We start from the raw sequence: 19963 nt of genomic DNA on the forward strand, positions 1-19963 counted from the left end.
GTTGGCGAACTTCCGCACTATCTTCCTCCTCGAGGCTCCGAGGGCGCCAGCTGTGGCGTTTCTTCAGAGGAACACTTGTAAACTCGGGGAGACCCCTCCGGACTGGATCTGGAAGTACGACGTCCTCAATGTAAAACCATTCAGAGGTCCACTCTTCGGAAGCTTTCTTCGGTGTGCCGGATAGGTATCCGGTCTCAGCAATGCGCCATATTTCGGCCCCGCCCACTTCAAATATCGATCCCTCGTGGTTGCACGGGACAAGACAAAATAACCTTCTCCACAAATCAAAATGGGTCTCACAACCCAGGAATAGTTCGCATAAAGCGACATAACCCGCAATGTGCAGGATGGAGGCTGGGGTAAAATTGTGCAGCTGGAGGCCATAATACTCCAGAAGCCCTCGGAGGAATGGGTGAATTGGAAATCCCATGCCCCTTAGCAGATAGGGGACGAAGCACACTTGTTCCCCCGCAGATGGATTGGGGAAATCCTCTGCCTGGGTTTTGCCGTTGAAGGGAGCCAACCCTGCTCGAACAGGGACCAGATCCGCAGGGGGGAGAAATCCCTGCGTTTGCAACTTCGCCAATTGACTGTGGGACATAGAGCCTCCCACTCGCCTTTATCTAGGTCGGAACGGGAGGAGGAGCTGGGAATGCTAGCCATGTTGGGATGGTCTTTCCTGGCAATCTCTGAGAATTTTCTCCGCGTGGTGCCGAATGGATCTGAGACCCAATCTCTTTAAATAGACGGTCTTTCTTGCATGGCCGGGGTGTTATTTGCAAAAAATACCCTGACCGTCCGCATTCGCTCGACACGTGGAAGCTGAAGTCATCGATGCACAGAAGCTGAGGGGTGCAGCATTGAATTAAAAGCCGAATACATTACTTGGAAGTCGTCGGAGGAGGAACCCGCCTTGCAATGCCGAAGACAATCCGCGCGCCGAACACCTCGTCATTGAAGCCTGGTTCGGGGGCTACTGAGGGAGTCCTGGACTAAGGGGTCCTCGGGCGTCCGGCCTGTTAGCCATGGGCCGGACTGATGGGCTGTGAAGATGCGAAGGCCGAAGACTGCACCCGTGTCTGGATGGGACTTTCCTTGGCGTGGAAGGCAATCTTGACGACCAAATATGTAGATTCCCTTCTTTGTAACCGACCTTGTGTAACCCTAGATCCTCCCGGTGTCTATATAAACCGGAGGACTTAGTTCGGAGAGGAGAGATTCATTATCATAGTCATATAAGCTAGACCTCTAGGGTTTAGCCATTACGATCTCGTGGTAGATCAACTCTTGTAACACTCATATTCATCAAGATCAATCAAGCAGGAAGTAGGGTATTACCTCCATAGAGAGGGCCCGAACCTGGGTAAACATTGTGTCCCCTGTCTCCTGTTACCATCGACATTAGACGCACAGTTCGGGACCCCCTACCCGAGATCCGCCGGTTTTGACACCGACATCCGTTACTGTAGGATAGGCTATCGATAGATGTTTTCTTCCCTGCAGGGTGCACTAACTTACCCACCACGCTCGATTAACTCCGTACAGACACACATTCCTGGGTCATGCCCGGCCTTGGCCAAACGATACGCCGCAACCCGACCTAGGCTTAATAGAGAGGTCAGCATGCCGGACTAAACCTATGCCCCCAGGGGTCATGGGCCGTCGCCCCGTGAACTCCTGCACGTTGCGAACGCGGCCGGTGAGCAGACCTAGCTACCTACTTAAAAAGGCAGGTGCTTACGCAGTCCAACCCGACGCGCGCCGCTCAGTCGCTTATGTCTATTAAGCTTCGGCTGATGTATACGACGCAGAACGCCCATACTATGCCCAAGTGATGGTTAGTGCTATCAGGCCAGAGGCCCCTCAGATCAAATATCCAAATCGTAGTGGATTAGGAGCACGCGGTAACGAGCAGAGACTCACGATCGATGTGACCCCGTCGCCCCGTCTCGAGGACTTGCGGCAAGGGCTAAGAATGCCCGGCCACGCCTTGTAAGTATCTCGCGGGCACCTTCTAGGTCAACCCGACTCCACATCACTCGCAATTAAGATCGCACGGGTACCCCTCAGGGCTGACCCATCTTTAGTAACATGGTTCAGTGTAAAGTCATAGTAACCATAGTAATTGTGTGTCTAACACCAGAGGGGAACCCTGAGGTACCACCCACGGTGGTTTCCACTCGATGTAATCATCAAGGTGAACATAAGAGGAACCACCCTCGAGGTTCACACTTGAGGGGTTGCACGACAGAGCCGTATCGAAAGTGGTTAAGGAGGAACCACCCTCGATGACCACGACCAAATAGCTACACTACAAGATTAACATCAGAAGTGCTGATGAGGTGTCTCCCTCGACACTCGATAGTAACTCTGCAGAGTCGTACAACTAGGGGGGGTGATGTGAGGTGCCGAGGCCTGATCTTTGATCCCGTTGATCGGGTCTTCAAACATAAAGCGGGGCAACTGGGACAAGGTGGGGGTCATTGATGGATCACTAACCAACCTATACTAAGCTGTTTAGAATAAGCTGGCAAGGTATGAAAGCAGGTACAAAAGCAGGCTATGCATCAGAATAGGAGCAATCAATTACAGTAGCAAAATCTAATGCAAGCATAAGAGAATAGAATGGGTGATATCAGAATGAGCAAAGGGGGGGCTTGCCTGGAAGCTGTGCTGAAATAGAAGAAGGGTCGTTTTCAACGTAGTGGATCATAGGGGCGGCATTGGTCTCGGGGTCTACCAAAGAGAAGAGAGGGAAGAAACAATAAATATAAGGCAAACAAAGCATCACAAAGCATAACACGGCAATATGCGGTGCTAGAGGTGAACTAACGCGGTACTGCATGTTGAAGACGGAGAGGGAAAACATCCAGAGGGGTTTTCCTGGTGTTAGGCATTTTCTAGACAGATGAAAGAGAGGGGAAAGTTCCATGTTCAGCATGCTAGGGGCATGTGACAGATGAACGGACCGTGCATTTGGATTCGTTGGATTTTTCTGAGCAACTTTCATATATAAAACTTTTTCATCCGACTTACGGATTATTTTCTATGATTTAACAACATTTAAACATATACTGGGCCGTCCAGCCACGCTGGGCCGCACGCGCGCAGCCTCTGGTTGAATCCAGGGCGCGGCAAGGCCGACCGGCCGAAGCAGCGGGCGCGACACCGGCGGCTGACGGTGGGCACGACCACGAGCACGGCGGGGCGAGCGAGTGCAAGAGGGCTGCGAGGGCGCGGTGAGCTGGAGGGGAGGCGGTTGCAGGAGTGCAGGGTGAGGGCCGGCGCGAGGCAAGGCTCAGCGGGCGCGGGCCTGGGCGCGGTCGGGCGCACAGGGGGGCGGCGACGCATAGTGGGGACAGGGTGTGGTGAGGAGCAGTGGCAGCGTCGCGGCGAGGTGAGCGATAGCAGCGGCAGCAGCAACCAGCAGCAACGGTGACAGAAGCAACTAACAGCAGCGGCGGCACCGTAAGCAACAGCAGACAGGCATGGCCGGGGGTTCGCGGCGCGGAAATAGGGTGTGCGGGCGAGGGCAGCAGGAGTACGCCGCAGCAGACGACAGTTAAGCAGCAGCAGCTGACGCACTCACACGTACACGTACGCGCGAGCTCGGATGCGCTCAGGGACGGCAAACGGCGACCGAATCGAGGCGGAGGAGAGGGGGAATCAAAGGGGTTGCTCACTGCGGTGCTCGTGGAGGGCTCGGGGATGCCGGGGCGAGCAGACGGCTGCAGATCGAGCGGCGGGATTGCGGTTGCCGTGGCGGGGAAGACGACCCGATGACGAAGCTAGGCGGCACTTTGGCCTCGATCCACAGGCGAGGACGAAGGAGACGAGGGTGAGGAGGCCCCTGGGTACCTTCTTGTAGCTCGGGGAAGCTCCGGTGCACGTTAACGACGGTGACGCGGTGACGCGAGCTCGGGCGGCTCGTGCGAGGGGAGAGGGAAGAGGAGAGGGGCAAACGAGGGGAGTGGGGCGTTATGGTTAGCAGGGGGATGCAGGGTGGCCTTATCCATCACGGGGAACGACGGGGAGGCGCGGGATGGCCGCCCCGTGGCTGATCCGGCCATGGACGACGCTCGCTGCATCCACGGGGCCTGTGATGAACAGGGAAGAGGGAGATAGGGGGAGTTGGGCTGGGTTGTTGCACTGTGCATCAGGCCCAGGTGCAAGGTAGCTCCTTTTAGCTCTTTTCTATTTTTTATAAAATCTTTTGTTTATTTAACAGAGATAGAAAAATGATTATACAGGGTAACTAAAAGAGCTCGGAAAAATGTGGGACTTACCCTATTAAATAGTTTGCATTTTTAGGCAGTGCCACAAAAAGTTTGGAGGCCAGAGGAATCCATTTGCATTTTCACAAATAAAATAGCACTTTAAAATGCTGAAATTGCATTGTAATAATTGCTACAGTCCATCTTAGTTCTTAGGTGATGTTGTTTTTCTCAACAATTAAATGTTATGGAATTTTTGCTAAATGATGAACTATTTTGCAGCAACTTTGGTGCAACTCCATATCTCACTTGCAAATTGAATTTCATTTCAAAGTGGAAATTCAAATGATATTTGAATCGAAGTTGATCAAGCACTGTTTAGCAAAATGGCCAGCTTTAATCATAGTGGATTACTGTAGCATGACACTGGGGGTGTTACAATGGTAATCTACTTTTTTGAAATTCTTATTACAACAATGTTGGTTCTCTGTAGACGTTCCAACCACCTCGGGAGTGGCCAACATCCATCTTGTTGCCGCAAAAATTCAAGGCGGCGTAGACATCCAATATATATTGACAAAATATCGTCATTCTCAATCGATGGTTTCTTCAAGCTTCCTAATGCGGTGAGTTAAGGCATGATATACTCCGTAATAAATAAATGGGATCTAAGGCAAGTCCATGTTAAATACGGGGGTACCACTTTTGGGTTGGTTTAATGACGAGGAGGCAACACCTTTTCTGGTTTGGAACCTTTGCTAGCAATAAAAAATCACATGTTGGTTTTGTCATAGGTCATAGTTGGGAAATGCATCACCTTAGTTCCTAGTACTTATGCCTTTTCCATATACTGCGTCATAAGCATGAAATAATAGAAAGGTGGTAGGTAACTTGCACCCATTTGTGGTTCTGACATGACATGATTAGAATGCCATTTGTGGCTTCTGACATGACATGCTTAGAACTTAGTAGCCTGGAATAGGATCTATTGGAGCGGCTATATGTTGTTAATTTATAGCATGGGACATACAAATTTTGATGGACTTTAGATGAAGATGGAAATTTCTCCATGAATTCATTGTACCATCGCTTGTGAGTACTGATGCACCTATTAACAGTAAGGTGATCTAGAAGCTTAAGATTCCTTTATAAATGAATATTTTCCGTATAGCATTTATGCAGAAGGTTCATCTTAACAAGGGAAAATCTTGCAAAGAAAACCTGGTGGGGGGGGGGGGTTACACAATGTAGTTTCATGATGAGACAAGTAAGCACATATTCTTTGACTGTAAGTAGACATGGTGTATGGCCTATAATACATGTCACGCATAATTTGTATTCTACCCGGAGCATCCCAAACTTGTTTGGTAATTGGCTATTCGGTGTACATAAAAATACGAGATCTTTTATCTTAGTAGCTGCGACAGCCTTGGTTTGGGCGTTATGGTTATACAAGAATGATGTGGTTTTGACAAATAAAATATATTTTCTTCACTGCCACAGTCATTTACTTGTGTACACATTGGCTCCGTACTTTTTCCTGTACTATAGTGTTTGGAGCACATGGAGCCATTTATGATGGCATGTACTAAGATGGAGAGGGTGACTAAGAAGGTCTTTTCCAGACATGGAAGGTGTTGCCTTCGAATATGTCTTAGATTGCTTGCTATTGTTCTTCTTTCTGCGTCAAATAACATTATGTGTTTTCGTTTCCAAGAATATTATGGCTTAGTACATGTTGTGTGCATCTAGTTCCTTCAAAATCAGAGTGAACATCAAGGGCTAATAAAAAAATTCTTACCAGAAAATAGTATGCCTCACAAAAACATGTTGACAAAAGAGCAAGTGCAACTTACAAGTTATGACCAACTGAACAACGAGATCAAATAGACATATCATGGAAGCGATCCCAAATAACAGTTTCAACGAGAAATAAAAATGGCAGAAATGGACCATGGAAGAGGTCCATAACAACATTTCAACTACTACAATAAAAAATGACTTGGCTCAAAGAGCACCAGCGAGATAGAATGTCTCAACTTATTAAGGCTGGCTTTCCCGCATCTTAGTTATGCCAAACTAAATCAAACTAGACGAGATGCACGTAGCTGGCCATGCAATGTCATTTGAGCTGGCTAACAACATGTATCCACCTTATGGCCTCATCACCAATGGATATTCATACATCTACTGGTCTAACTCACCTTACCCACTCACCAGCATCTTTATAATTTTGCAAATCCTTCTTGCATATTGGCAAACCAATCATATTGTTTTTAATCTTGTGTCATAGAAATCTAGCCCTCATGTCCATCCTTGATTTTTCCATTTACCTTTAGTTTAGAAATCAGCTTCTATGGCCCTGTAACTTCATTTACCTACTATCATTCTTGGCATGCTCCTCCAGAAACATGTAAACCATTGCACTTACCTCCCCACAGTCTAGGCATGCCCATTTGAAATCTGTAAAACATGGAAGAGTTGTGTGTTTAGTATTGAATGCAACGTAAAAACACATACCTTCTTTTGTTCACATTATTTAGCTAATGTGACAACATATATAGATCCCACTTGTAAAATAAAAATATATTAACCTTGTAAACTTGTCACCTATAGCTCCAACCGTAACTCATCACTGGTATGTCACTTTATTTCCTTTTGTACCCATTCACCTTATATCCTTATAACTTGTATTTTGCCACTCCATTTCCATGCCATTCTCATTGAGCTCGTCATGAACATTGAAGCGATCCAAAACCTTTTACAGTCTCCTTTACATATCGATTTACATGTATATTCCATAATAAGAGACACTAACAAATATAATATATCAAAGGTAAATTGAATGGTAATTTGTGCCATTAATAGAAATTTCCTACTTATGGTAGATTGCTAAGGAAACACCTGGAGGAAACAATGAAAAGTGTCTCAATAGTTGTAAAGGGAAGATACTTTCCTCTAGAGAGGATTGGTTCTTATCACCTCTATGAGTTCTAACATGATTATTTACATAATGTCTTTCTTCCAAGAGCCAAAATTGAGTTGGAAGTATTTGTGTGGCTACTTATTTATAAGGGCCATTTGCATTTCTGTCCCTAACTCGAATCACCTAATCAGATATACAAAAGCCTGCTCAAATTTGCCCCTCCGCCGTTAGGTGCCCTTATAGAAAAGCCCTTCTGCGTCATTACCGTCCGGTCAAACAGCTTTGACCGTCCTGAAAAAATAGCAAAAAAAATCTAAAAAATCTAAAATTTTGTGAGATTGAAGATACTCATGTGCCCAAGGTGTGTGCAAATTTTCGTGCTATTTGGATATTCCAAGAGCTCGTGGCGAGGAAAAACAGTTAATCTGCACGCTTGTGAACAGTAAATTTGAAATAAAATAGCAAGAAAATTTTGAAAAATATGATTTTTTTTGGCATCAAAGTGGCTTGGGTGCACAAGGTGCTTGCAAGTTTTTGTGATCAAATGACATGCGAGGAGCTCTAGCAAGAAAAAACAAAATAGTCATTTTTCCCAAGCCAAAATTTGTTTTTTCTCCACAAGCCCCTCCAATGTCCAAACACAACAAAAATTTGCACGCAGCTTGCAGACCCGAGCCTCTTTGATGCCAAAAAATTTCATTTTTTTGAATTTTCCTGCTTTTTTTTGAATTTACTGTTCACAGGCTTACATATTTATTGTTTTTCCTCTAACACGACCTCCTAGAATGTACACACAGCACGAAACTTTGCACGCACCTTGCGAACCTGAGTATCTTTGATCCCACAAATTTTCAGATTTTTTAGATTTTTTTTGCTATTTTTTTCAGGACGGTCAAAGCCCTTTGACCGGCTTTGACTTGCTTTGACCGGACGGTAACGTCACCGAAGGGTATTTCTGTAAGTGCACCTAACGGCGGAGGGGCAAATTTGAGCAGGTTTTGAAATTAGGGGTAAATCTGAGAGTGGGCGCAAATTAGGGGCATAGATGTAAATGTCCCTATTTATAATAGGTTTAATAGACGAAATATGTTGAAGCGGAGACACTTCACTGTTGATATCAATTATTCTTGCATCATATGTACTGCTATTGATGAAGAGACCATTGAGAACCTCATTTCATTTGCCCCTTTAGTATTTTTTGTCGGGAATGCATTCAAATCCAGTGGTCTCTGAATGCTTCGCGGATTGCTACCTACCTTTTGAAAATTTTATTACAATAATCTTGGTTCTCTCTGGACGGGTCGACCTCCTTGGGAGCATCAGTTCTATCCGGTTGACGAAGAATAATGTGGCTTAGTTAGTATCCAATATATAGTGGCTGAAACTATCGTGCTTTTTCGTAAATGGTTGTTTAGGACTCTTACCGAGTATGAGTTATGGCATGATATACTCGGTAATAAATATATGCATTCTAAGGCTCTGTCCCAAGTCCAATGTAAATATGGAGGCTTCCACTTTTGGGTTGGCAACACCTTTTATGGTTCGAACCTTCACTATCAAGGATGACTCGCATGTTAGGTTTTGGCACGACTCATAGTTGGGCAATGCTCCGCCTTGGCATCTAATAGTACCTAGGGATTTTACTGTGTCATAAGCATGTCATAATAGCAGAGGTGTTGGGTAACTTTCTGCTAGATGTGGACTTCAGACGTGACATGTTTAGGACTTGTTTAGTAGCATGGAAGGATCTACTGGAGTGTCTGAATGTTGTTAATTTATACTACCTTCGTCCAAAAATATAAGACATTTGTGCAGTTCAAATTTGAATTGCAAAAACGTTTTGTATTTTGGGACGGAGGTAGTAGCACGAGACATATGAGTTTCTATGGACTTTACATCAAGATGGACTCTTCTTTATGAACTCACTGTACCAGATCTTATAGATATTGATGCACCAATTAACAACATGTTTATTTTTAAGCTTAAGGTTCCTCCAAAGGCTAATGTTTTTCCTATGGTATTTACGTAGAGGGGTCATCTTAACGAGGGAAACTCTAGCAAAGACAAACTGACAAGAGAGTAGAAATGTTGTTTCTACTATCATGATGAGAAAATTAAGCACATATTCTTTGAGCAAGTATGCTCATGTTATATGGCTTATAATACATGTCATGCATAACTTGTATTCGTCCAAAGCATTTAAAACTTGTTTGGTAATTGGCTTTGAGGTATACATAAAATGAGATCTATTATCTTAGTAGGCATGGGGGCCCTAGTCTAGGCGCTAAATTATACATGAACGGTATGGTTTTGACAAATAGAAGATATTTTTCTACATTTGTCAGTTATTAACTTATGCGCATTGGCTCCGCACTTGGCTCGTACCACAATATCTGGAGCACTGGGAGCTCTTTATATATGGTGGCATGTATTAAGTTGGAGCTGACTGCTAAGGAGATCGTTTCCGAACATGGACGATGTTCACTTTGGACCTGTCTTAGATTGCTTTAAACTGTTCTTCTTTTTGTGTCAAACAATGTTATGTTTTTGTTTCCACAATTATTAGCTTTGTATAGATTGTGTGCATCTAGATACATCAAAATTGGAGTGGACTCTTCATACTTGTATCACTCACGTGTTAAGAGTAAATAAAAACTTTATTATCAAAACATAGTATACCTCACAAAACATGTTGACAAAAAGAGTAGACGCAACTTACGAGTTATGACCAACTGAACAAGAGAGATTAAACAAACAGACCATGGAAGAGATCCCATATAATAGTTTCAACGACTAAAATAAAAATGGCGACCATGGAAGAAATCCATAACAACAATATCAACTACTAAAATAAAAATTTCAAGGCTCAAAGAGCACCACCAGGAGACAGAATGTCTCAACTTATTAAGGTTGACTTTCCTGCCTGTTAGCTATGCCAAGCTTAATCAAACTAGATGAGACACACGTAGCTGGCCATGCATTGCATGCTACGGGAAAAGACTTCTCTCCATCCTACCTTACATGGGAGGGAAAAGACTCCAAGATGATTCTTCAGGATCGATGCCGCCCGATTGCCAACCAAACCCCACATCAAAGGGCTTCATCCCACCGGAAGAACCAGCATTGGCACTGGTACCAACGCTGTCGTGCCTATTGGTGCTATAGGCATTATGTACCAGGGCGTCGAGGTCCCTTCCAGATATCACCGTCTCGAGCCAACCCTCATGCAGCGGCGGCACATGATACATCATTGGAGGCCCCATGTGCATGCTTCCAGTGACGTATGGAGTGGGCGATGGCACCTGATTCATCTTCTGAGACCCCATGTCCATGTTTTCGAGGACGTGTGGAGCTAGCGGTGATGCCTGATACGTCGCCGAAGACCCCATGTCCATGTTGTTAGGGACATATGGTGCCTGTGGCTGCAAGACAGGAGGCTTTCCGCTAATTTTTGCGATGCTTTCGCCCATTCTCTTGAGGATCTCCTCCAGCCTGCTACTGACGCTGGTGAGCTCATCGACTTTGAGGTCGGGGAGGTCGCTGCCGAGCATGGCCTTGTGTAGCAGGATCCTGATCTCGGGGTCTCAGACCTTGTTTTCCTTGACCTGGAGCTTGCTGAGGCGCTGGGTGAGGAAGTCTTCCTGGTTCACCACCTTCTTGAACTGCCTCTCTGGCATGTTTTGGTACGGGCCAATAGCTCCCGTGCGACGTTTTTCATGCGAATTGGAAGGAGTGCGACGTTGTTGGAATGAATGGCTGTGATGCGATGTTTTAGAAGCAAACAATAGCTCCAATGCGACATGGCTCTGTTTAACCATGAAATGAAAAACACGAGGGGTTAGCGATTCGAGTTATGACACGCGGGCCCTAGCAGGTACTCGCATGCGGGTGGGACCCACAACTTATCCACGCAAGCATGCCCCGACCCAAGTCAGCCACGAGCCCGAGCCAGCCCACCCGCCACCCCCCCTCCCTCCATTGCTTGCCCTGCCCCTTTCCTTTCCCACCTTCTTCTTCCTCTGCTCCGGCAACGAAGCGCGCCGCCGGCGAGTGATGTCTAGCTCGACTTCAGCCTCCCACCAATCATGGACGCAGTACGGTCCACTGCCGTTGACAAGATGCCCCGATTGCCCGCGCATGGAGCCTCTGAAGCGTTTGACTTGTGTGAGGGAAGAAAATGGCAATCGTGGGCGCGAGTTTGTGAAATGCTTGAGCAAGCCACAGCCGGGGCAGGTTAGATCTGTGTTCTTGACCAATCCTATGGTCTAATTTCTCCCGATTTCTTTCTTTTTTTCCTCGAATTAGGGCGGTCGATCTGGGTGGTGGATCTAGGATTCATGCGCCGCCGGCCCCCTGTTTTTCAGGTTCTGAAGAAATGTGGGCATTTTGAGTGGCTCGATGACTATGTTGAAAGGTTGAAATTGGAGGGATCAACCGGAACCCAAGAGCTCAATTTTGGGGGGCGGCTTGCCGTGGAACAAGCCCCCAATTTGGCGGGGGCGGACAGAGCCGATCCGGTGATGCACAGTGCAGAACTGAAGTGTGAATTGAAGAAAATTGGCAAGCAACTAAAGCATCTGATCGATTTGAAGCAGCAAGCAAATATGATGGCTGGAGCATTTTATGGTTGTGTCATTGCTATGGGTTTATTTTACTTGATGTTCATCAATCGCTAGAATTTGTTAGAGTTTCAGTTAGTGTGTCAACTAGTTTCAGGGGTGCCCAGTAGTTTGAGTTAGCCAGGGATCATTTGTTAGATGAATTTGAATTAGTGTGAAGCAAAACTTTCTTTAATTATTGTAATGATATTCTCAGGGGCCCTATTCAGTGTTCATGCTCTGTTTCCTCTGTTTTTGTTCTTCTGTTAACAGAGTACACACCCAAATTCAGTTTTAGTAAAAAACAAAACTGGGCTGCCGAATAGATGTTGGGCCATGAGAAAATGGGCCCTGAGAAAATAACCATGGCCAAGACCAGCCCACCCGCGTAGGGGCACCAGCCCACCTCTAACTTCGGCAAATAAAATGGGGCCCAATAAAATGTTACTTGTTTTTATTTTGGCCTTTTTCTTGCACTAAATTTTGTGATGGATCATTTTTTGATGCACTAAAACTAAATGTTAATTGTTTTTATGCATGTCTACGGTTCCATGAACTAAATGAGTTGCATGCTTGCATGAAGTGCCCGAAGTAAATTAGTTTGCATTTCCTAGTTGCACCCATGTCCATAGTGGATTTGCATGGGGCTCCTAGTTGCATGTCCATGGTTTGGCCAATATTTTGAAGATGGTGTGTGTGGTGATTGGGGTGTAGCAACCCGGGCCCGTAGCAACCCATAGCAATACACGAATAATAAGCAAGAACAACCCATAGCAATCCACAAATAATAGCACGAAACACACAATATATATAGTAGCATAACGATTATATAGAAGCATAACGATTGCAACCCATAGTTCCACGATAGCCTTACAACTCCATGATAGCCTTACAACTTAAAGTGCTAATAAAACTTAATAATAGTAGCATAACAATTACAACTTAAAAAACTAATACGATAGATCTAAGCTAGATAGATCGGGGGCACCAAACGCGGGTTCTTCTTCGGGTTCTTTTTCTCCTCCTCCTCCAGGCCACCTCGCTCCTCCGGGTGCCGCCCTTCACTCCTCCCCGTTGTTGATGGGGTACGGGAGCATGTGCATAACGCCGTTGTTGGGGAAGATGCCGTTGAAGTCAGTGAAGATATTGTAGGTTGTGAAAGCTATGAACTCACAACCAACCCAATACGCTCGCCCGAGGAGATGGAAAGCATCGAAAGGGTTAGTGAACGTGGCGAGGAGCCCAACCACAACGCCGTTGTGGTTGACCTCCTCAAGATGGTACATCCGAGGAGAGCCGCGGGGGAGGTGGCGGAAGCCAGCCGCAAGGAAGAACTCCGTTAACTCCGTTGCGCCCCTCCACCTCGAGATCGCCCAAACCCTAAGGGTTCTCTCTACATACACTCCGGCCGGGTAGAGCCTTTCCGGCACGGTTGGGGGGAAGCGGTAGGTGGGGCCGTTGTACTGCATGGTGGCGGGGTGGCTCGAGGGCTCGATCGGGTTTGATGGAGAAGAAGGAAGAAGGAGGGCAGAGGAGGCAGAGGATGGGGTGTGGATGAGGAGGGAGAGGAAGACGATAGTGCCCGGCTTAAATGGCCCAAGTGCGACGTGGTTTCACCCCGTAGAATTAATGGGCGGGCGGCGTTTGGTGGCGCCCCATGAAAGTGTGTACACGAGCGTGGGAAACGGGCTGCGATCCTTTTGTGCAACCGGTCGCGGGTCAAGGGGGACGGGCTCACGGACGCGTCTGTGCTGTCATGGGTCAAGGGGACACGCCTGCATGAAGTTCTCTGCGTGTGCCGCCCGTGCATTCATGCCGTAGCCCATTAATTTGCACATCTTGCTAGGGCCTGGCTAGAGGGCAACGTTTGGTCGATGGGACACGTGACAATAATGGACGCCTTCATTTGCCCATCTTGTAACGGGCAGCACGCCGTTTGAACTGGGCATCGATACCCACATCGATACCCCATGCCAGTATTGCGTCCTCAAAGAGGAGCACGCCATGTACAGCACGCAATGCAACGTTGGCTTTTTGGTTGTATTCATCGGGCTGCTGCGTTGTGGCCGGGCGCATGCTTTCATGCGACGATGCATCAATTGTAATGGTAGGCATGCGACAGGTTACTGCGTCGATAGGGGTGGCGGAGCAGGGCTACGTCGAGGGCATGCAACGCACGGGCGCAGTTCTGCGGGTGGGCATGCATGCTGCGGGTAGGCACGGGCACGCATGCAACGATGGAAAGGGCATTGCGTAGGCTTGGTCCATGCACCGCGTCAACTCTTGCCGTTGGATTCAAATGAACGGTCCTGATGCCCCAACGAGAGAGGCTGATCCAAACCCCACTGATTCAACCAATCAGCGCGACTCGTGCGGATCGATGCACACTGTAGCTAACCCTAGCGCCTGATCTCAACCGTCCACGCACAACGATCGACGACCCGGTAGTGTGCGGGGTTTTGAGGGGTTTTGAGAGGGGTTTTGAGGGGTTTTGACTGATTAGGGTTGAGCATAACTAATTCAAAAAAAATTAAAAAAATATAAAACTTGCGCACATAGTCTTATTATGTCGTATAGTAACGAGAAAAAAATATAAATATGGTTTACATACATTTTTACGAAAAATCCTTCACAAAATTGTCATTCCTCGAACAATGTAGTATGGAGTTCAAGGGAGAGAGTAGTGGGCACCTGAGAGTAGGTGGGGTTTTGAAAATGAAAAGTGTGAAAACCTCACCAAAACTTCATTTTGGATTGACTAAGAAAGATCTTAACTTACTTTTCTCATTTTCATGTTTTAAACTTGTTTTATATATAATTTTCTATTAAACCTTGTTTTTTCAAAAAAAAGAAAATAATAGAAAATTAATTCAATAAATAGTGAGACTTTAGATTTACACTATATAGGTAGAATAGATGTGTAGAAAAATTATTTGGCTGGTTTAGACAAGGTGCCAAAAAAACTTGCTTAAATATGAGGCCGTTTATCCTACCTTTGGAGGTCATTTGAGACACACTTTTCATGACTATGAGTTCAACTTACCAAAAGGGCTCGGAATGATCAGCAAGCAAACATATTTCAGTTGAGGTACTTTAGATAGCATTAAAACATCAATACCCCATCCCTAATTCAAATTTGAGTCCAAATTTTAATTTTAATTTTAATTTTATTTGGCTGGTTTAGACAAGGTACCAACAAACAAGTTCGAATAGAAATACGGGGATACATAGTGACTACCAGTACGCACCAAGTTACAAATATTATTACATGCCCCAAATTTTCAAACTGTTCTCTGTTCTACCTCTTCCTACCACGTCGCGTGCCCTTCTTCGCCTTAGCACTTCTTGTTTTTGGTTCTACTACACACACAAGTTCACTGATCATCTTGGTTTTCTTCACTGGTCTTTTCAACACCTCGCCAACACCCTCGTGATCAGTGTCTTCAGTCTCAATGTTGACAGCAGTTTTAGTTTCTTCGGTGTGTACCCCAACATGGGTTTCTTCAGTCTGAACCTCGACACGCTCAGGTTCAGTTTCTTCGGTGTGTACCTCAACATGGGTTTCCTCAGTCTGAACCTCGACACGCTCAGGTTCAGTTTCAACCTCGAGAGCAGTTTCTTCAGTCTGAATGTTGACTGCAGCAAGATTTTCTTCAGTCTGCTCAGGCTCAGGCACACTTCTCTTCTTTCTACCGCCATTGACTCTTGCTTTTTTTGTTGGCCAACACTGTTCAACAACAAGGGGCTGACTTGCTCGCTTCCTCCTGGCCATTGGGAAAATGTTATAGATATAGTAATTGGAAAAAAGCACCAAATCAAAACACAAAAAAATACACAAGAACATACTTTGGCTTATCAGGAGTGTAACGGCATTTGACAGATCCCACTCTGTGCCCAAGTTCCTGGCACAACTTGCATCTGTTTTTGTTACCTTTTTGGGCCCTTTTTGGCTTTCCATCTTCCTTTCCCTTCTTACTACTCCCACCTTTCTCAAACCATGCCTTGAATCTACTCTGTTTAGGCCTGCCAGCCTTTCTTTTCGTCAAGGGAGGACACATGGAAAATTGAATGTCCACTTCAGGCCACTGAGACTGATCTGTAAGTGCTGGAATTGGAGTAGCATATGCAGCTTTGAATCTTGCTACCGAATAATATTCATGCAAATATGGGTGCATGTTTATCTTCGGTTGGGATGCTAAGAAGAGAATGGCATGCTCACATGGTTTACCAGTGTGTTGCCACTCGAGGCAAGTGCAATCATGCAATTCAGTGTTAACAACATGTCTCCTTCCAGTTTTGTTATCTCTAACTTCAGCACCCCAAGGTGAAGATTTTTCAACAAACAAATGTGAAAGACATCTGCTCCTATTGACCACCTGTTGTACCACTGCCGGAAGCTTATCACCTTGCAGACAATCACCTATCCTTCTTCTCAATTCCCACAACCGCATGAACATGATCCTGATTTGGTCAACCATGTCATGCACAGGCAAATCTTTTAACTCCTTCACCTTGTTGTTGAAACTCTCTGCCAAATTGTTGTTGATGTGGTCACACTTGATGGCAGTGTTGAATGCTGACCTGTACCATAACAAAGAATGGTAGGTGTTCAGCCATGGACCAAACTCATCACATGCTGCCATTATCTTATCAAGATGATATTTGTGTGTCTGTCTAGTGTAAGATCTTGCTGCTGGCCACATGCGCCCAAATTCTTCTCCCCTAAATTTTTTGATCAAATTCATCCACAAATGACCGAAGCACTCCCTCTGCTCAGCATGTGGGAAAACATTTTTCACTGAATTTTCAAGCCCCTTACATGCATCTATGTGTATAGCCAAAGGTGACACTGGCCCTAGGCATCTTTTCAACTGGATCATGAACCATGTCCATGAAGCCTCTGTTTCTGACTGAAACAAGCCAACAACAATAGGAAACATCTAGTTGTGTCCATCTAGAGCATTGCATGCTGCCAACTGACCATTCCACTTGCCTGTCAAAAATGATGAGTCTATGCTCAAATATGGACGGCACCCTGCTTTGAACCCATCGATGCAAGGCTTCAAAGCCATAAAAAACTTGGAGGACTTGACTTCACCTTCGGCTGATACCTCTGTATCTATCTCCACAACACTGCCAGGTGACCTCTTTTCCACCTCTGCTTTGAAGTTGTAAAGCATCCTAAATGTATTTGCCCAATCACCATATAAATTTTTCATTGCCCTTTGTTTTGCCTTCCACACTGTGGTATATTTCAGTTTAATGGGGTACATCTTTTCCAAGTCTACTTTGAGTTTCTTGGCAGTAGTGTTTGGTGTTTTGGCTAAAATTGGGGTGATCTTTTCTGCAACCCAAAGTTGTGATGTCATGGTTGATACTCTCTGTGAACTTGTAATACAAGTATGTTGATTGGGGATTTGGTTAACCCTGACAGTACTTCCATCAGGTTGCAGTCTAGCAGATATGTACCACTTGCAAGGCTTCACACTACCATCAAATCCTCTGCACCTCGCATAAAACTTCTTTCTATCAGTCCAAACAGTCTTGGCATCAAACTCATGTTTCACTGCATAAGTCTTGAAACACATCCTAAACTCCTTCATGCTTGGGAACAACTTGCCTACTTCAATGACAGGGTTTTCTTTGTCATACACATGCACCAGCTCATCATCATGTGCATCATCTACTTCATCCGCAGCTTGTTCCATCAACTGTCCATCTACTTCTTCATCAGCATTAGCAGGCAAACTAGATTCTCCCCTCTCCTGCTTATCTCTGTCATCGACTGGAATGCCAAAAAGTTTGGCCATCTCAATGTCAGGCATTGGTGCAATGACCAAATCAGTAGGCTCATCTAATTCAACTACATTCCAATCAACAGTTGCTGCAGTTTTAGTTTCAGTTCCAGTCACCTGTCCCTCTTCGGCTATTACTGTAAGTTCAGTACACATGGGAATCAATGGCCTCTGTGTAGCCCAATCATCATCTACCATCTGCGCAGCCAATTGTGATGGCACATATCCAACCTTCGAAAAAATGTTCAGATCAACGAGCTCAGCAAAAAAATTAGCCCGTTTGCTTGTCCAGCCGTTTTGCCGATCGATTTCTTCAACAATCTGTTCACCATCTTCTATTCTCACATACTCTCCTTTCCAATCATCAAACCGCAACAGTGATACTTCTTGCTCTGGACCCCAAACTATATTCTCCCCAATTTTTTCCACCCATTTCTTCACTGCCGTCTCTCCCATGTTTTGTAGAACTTGTGGATCAATCTCTGTAAACTCAACCTCCCATTTAACAATTGTGTCTCTCTCAATGTTCTGTATGCTACCATCAACTAATTTTGCCTTTGATCGAAAGAAATTGACTATCAATTCGAAGGTCTGAGCGGCAGCATCCCCTCTGTCAGTGGCGGACAGTGTGAGCCCGTGAGAAAGAGCGGGCGCCCGAGAAAGAGCAGACGAGGCTACCCCCTAATTGCATGCAAAATTGGATCGGAGAGAGGCGCATTACCTATTCAAAATTGAATCTGGCGGCTCCATCTCAGTATGCCCACGGACTCCCCTCACAACCTCTTGATTTCGCAAGTGAAAACAGAGGAAACGAGTTGAGATCTATGGGCCCAAGAGAGGAACGGGAGGGCGACTAGGGTTTGAATTCACTCACCATTTTCTTATGATGAAGGCTCCGCTGCCGTTGAGAACGAGGGCTCCGTCGCCGCCACCGAGAACGCAAGATCCGCCGCCACCGGAGAAGAAGGGGGGCAGAGTGGCGGGCCCAGCACGGTCGGGCGGCAGGGCACGGTCAGCTGTTTTGAGGAACAATTAAGTTGGACCCACATGTCCTAACATAAACGGGCGGGCTTGGTTGACGACCAATTTAACCACATTTAACACCCCATGTGGCCCTGGGCTATTTACACGCTCAAATGTGTCGCACCACAGCCATTCGCTCGAACAACGTCGCACTCTTGCCAATTCACCTCAAAAACGTCGCACAGGAGCTATTGGCCCTTTTGGTACCGATTCAGGATATCCACTACCTCGGCATGGGACGGGTACACCTTTGGCGCCGCATTGCCCTTGCCGTATACCAACATGCAGGCCTTGGAGTTGCACATGATAGAAACCTTGCTTGCCTTACTTGCCAGGTTCTTACCACACGTCTCCAAGGTATGGCGCCAGCTCGATTCGTTGTCGATGTACTCGAGGGCAATGTTCTTGCGACCCATTGCCAACGGAGGGATAAAATGAGCAATGGAAATTAGGTTGATGGTTTTGTCAAGGTGGGGAGATCTGATTTACAGTGGAGGATCGACCAAGATGGGGAGGCTATATCGAGAAACTTTTAACTCTACGCTCACAAAATAAGGACGTGCACTATCTTCATAAATGCATCATCAAACCAAGTATTTTGTTTCAATAAAAAGTGCTTATAATGGACCAAGGGAACAAATATCCGTAATAAAGAACTTTGGTTTCTCTCAGGAAGCCCATGCATCTTATCCGGATATGCTTATTTTAGCTATGTATTACCAAATTAATTTTGTTCCAAAGTTAGATGGTTATTCAAAAGTGTACATCGTCCCATTAACCATCTACTATTAATTTGTTACCATGTTAAGAAATAACAATAAATGATGTACACAAATTATCCTATAATGTATGACGAATTGAAAGTACTAAAGTTCTGCGAATTTTTCCAATACGTTAACTGAATGCGGTGTCACAGCCCTATAATAATTGCTTGTAAATAATTGCATTAGTGAGCATCACCATGCATATTTGAATTCAAAGAAATTTGAAAGCCTCAAAATTTAATTAAAGGGCAAAGAACCCCCAAAATTGCATTCAATGTTCCAAAATTCCTTTAAAAATTTGGAGAATTTTGGCGAGAGTTATATATCAAACCAAAATTTAGGAACATTTTTCAGGAACATTTTGGGACATTGAATTTAAATCATTATTTTATTTGAATTTGGATGTATATTCATAATATATAGGATATACTTTCAAATAACCATGTAGTAATTTATGTGCTTTTGGAAAAGTCCATGAAGCACTTACTTGGCGGCCCAGCAGGACAGCCCAGCCCACCAGGGGCTGGACCGTCTTCTTCCCCGCACCAGTAGGCATTGGTGCGCAACCATGTCCCGTGCCACCTCCTGCTTCGCCCCCCATGCCATCCCTTGTGCCCGGAAACAACCACGATCCACTCTCCCT

General features: G+C 45.5%; 1 pseudogene; it reads right to left on the bottom strand.

Annotated features, from left to right (window-relative positions):
* Positions 1-10157: 10157 nt before the first annotated feature.
* Positions 10158-18972, bottom strand: LOC109743418 (agamous-like MADS-box protein AGL80; annotated as a pseudogene).
* Positions 18973-19963: the final 991 nt, after the last annotated feature.

Source organism: Aegilops tauschii, chromosome 1 (genome assembly GCF_002575655.3).
Source record: "Aegilops tauschii subsp. strangulata cultivar AL8/78 chromosome 1, Aet v6.0, whole genome shotgun sequence".
Classification (NCBI taxonomy): domain Eukaryota; kingdom Viridiplantae; phylum Streptophyta; class Magnoliopsida; order Poales; family Poaceae; genus Aegilops; species Aegilops tauschii.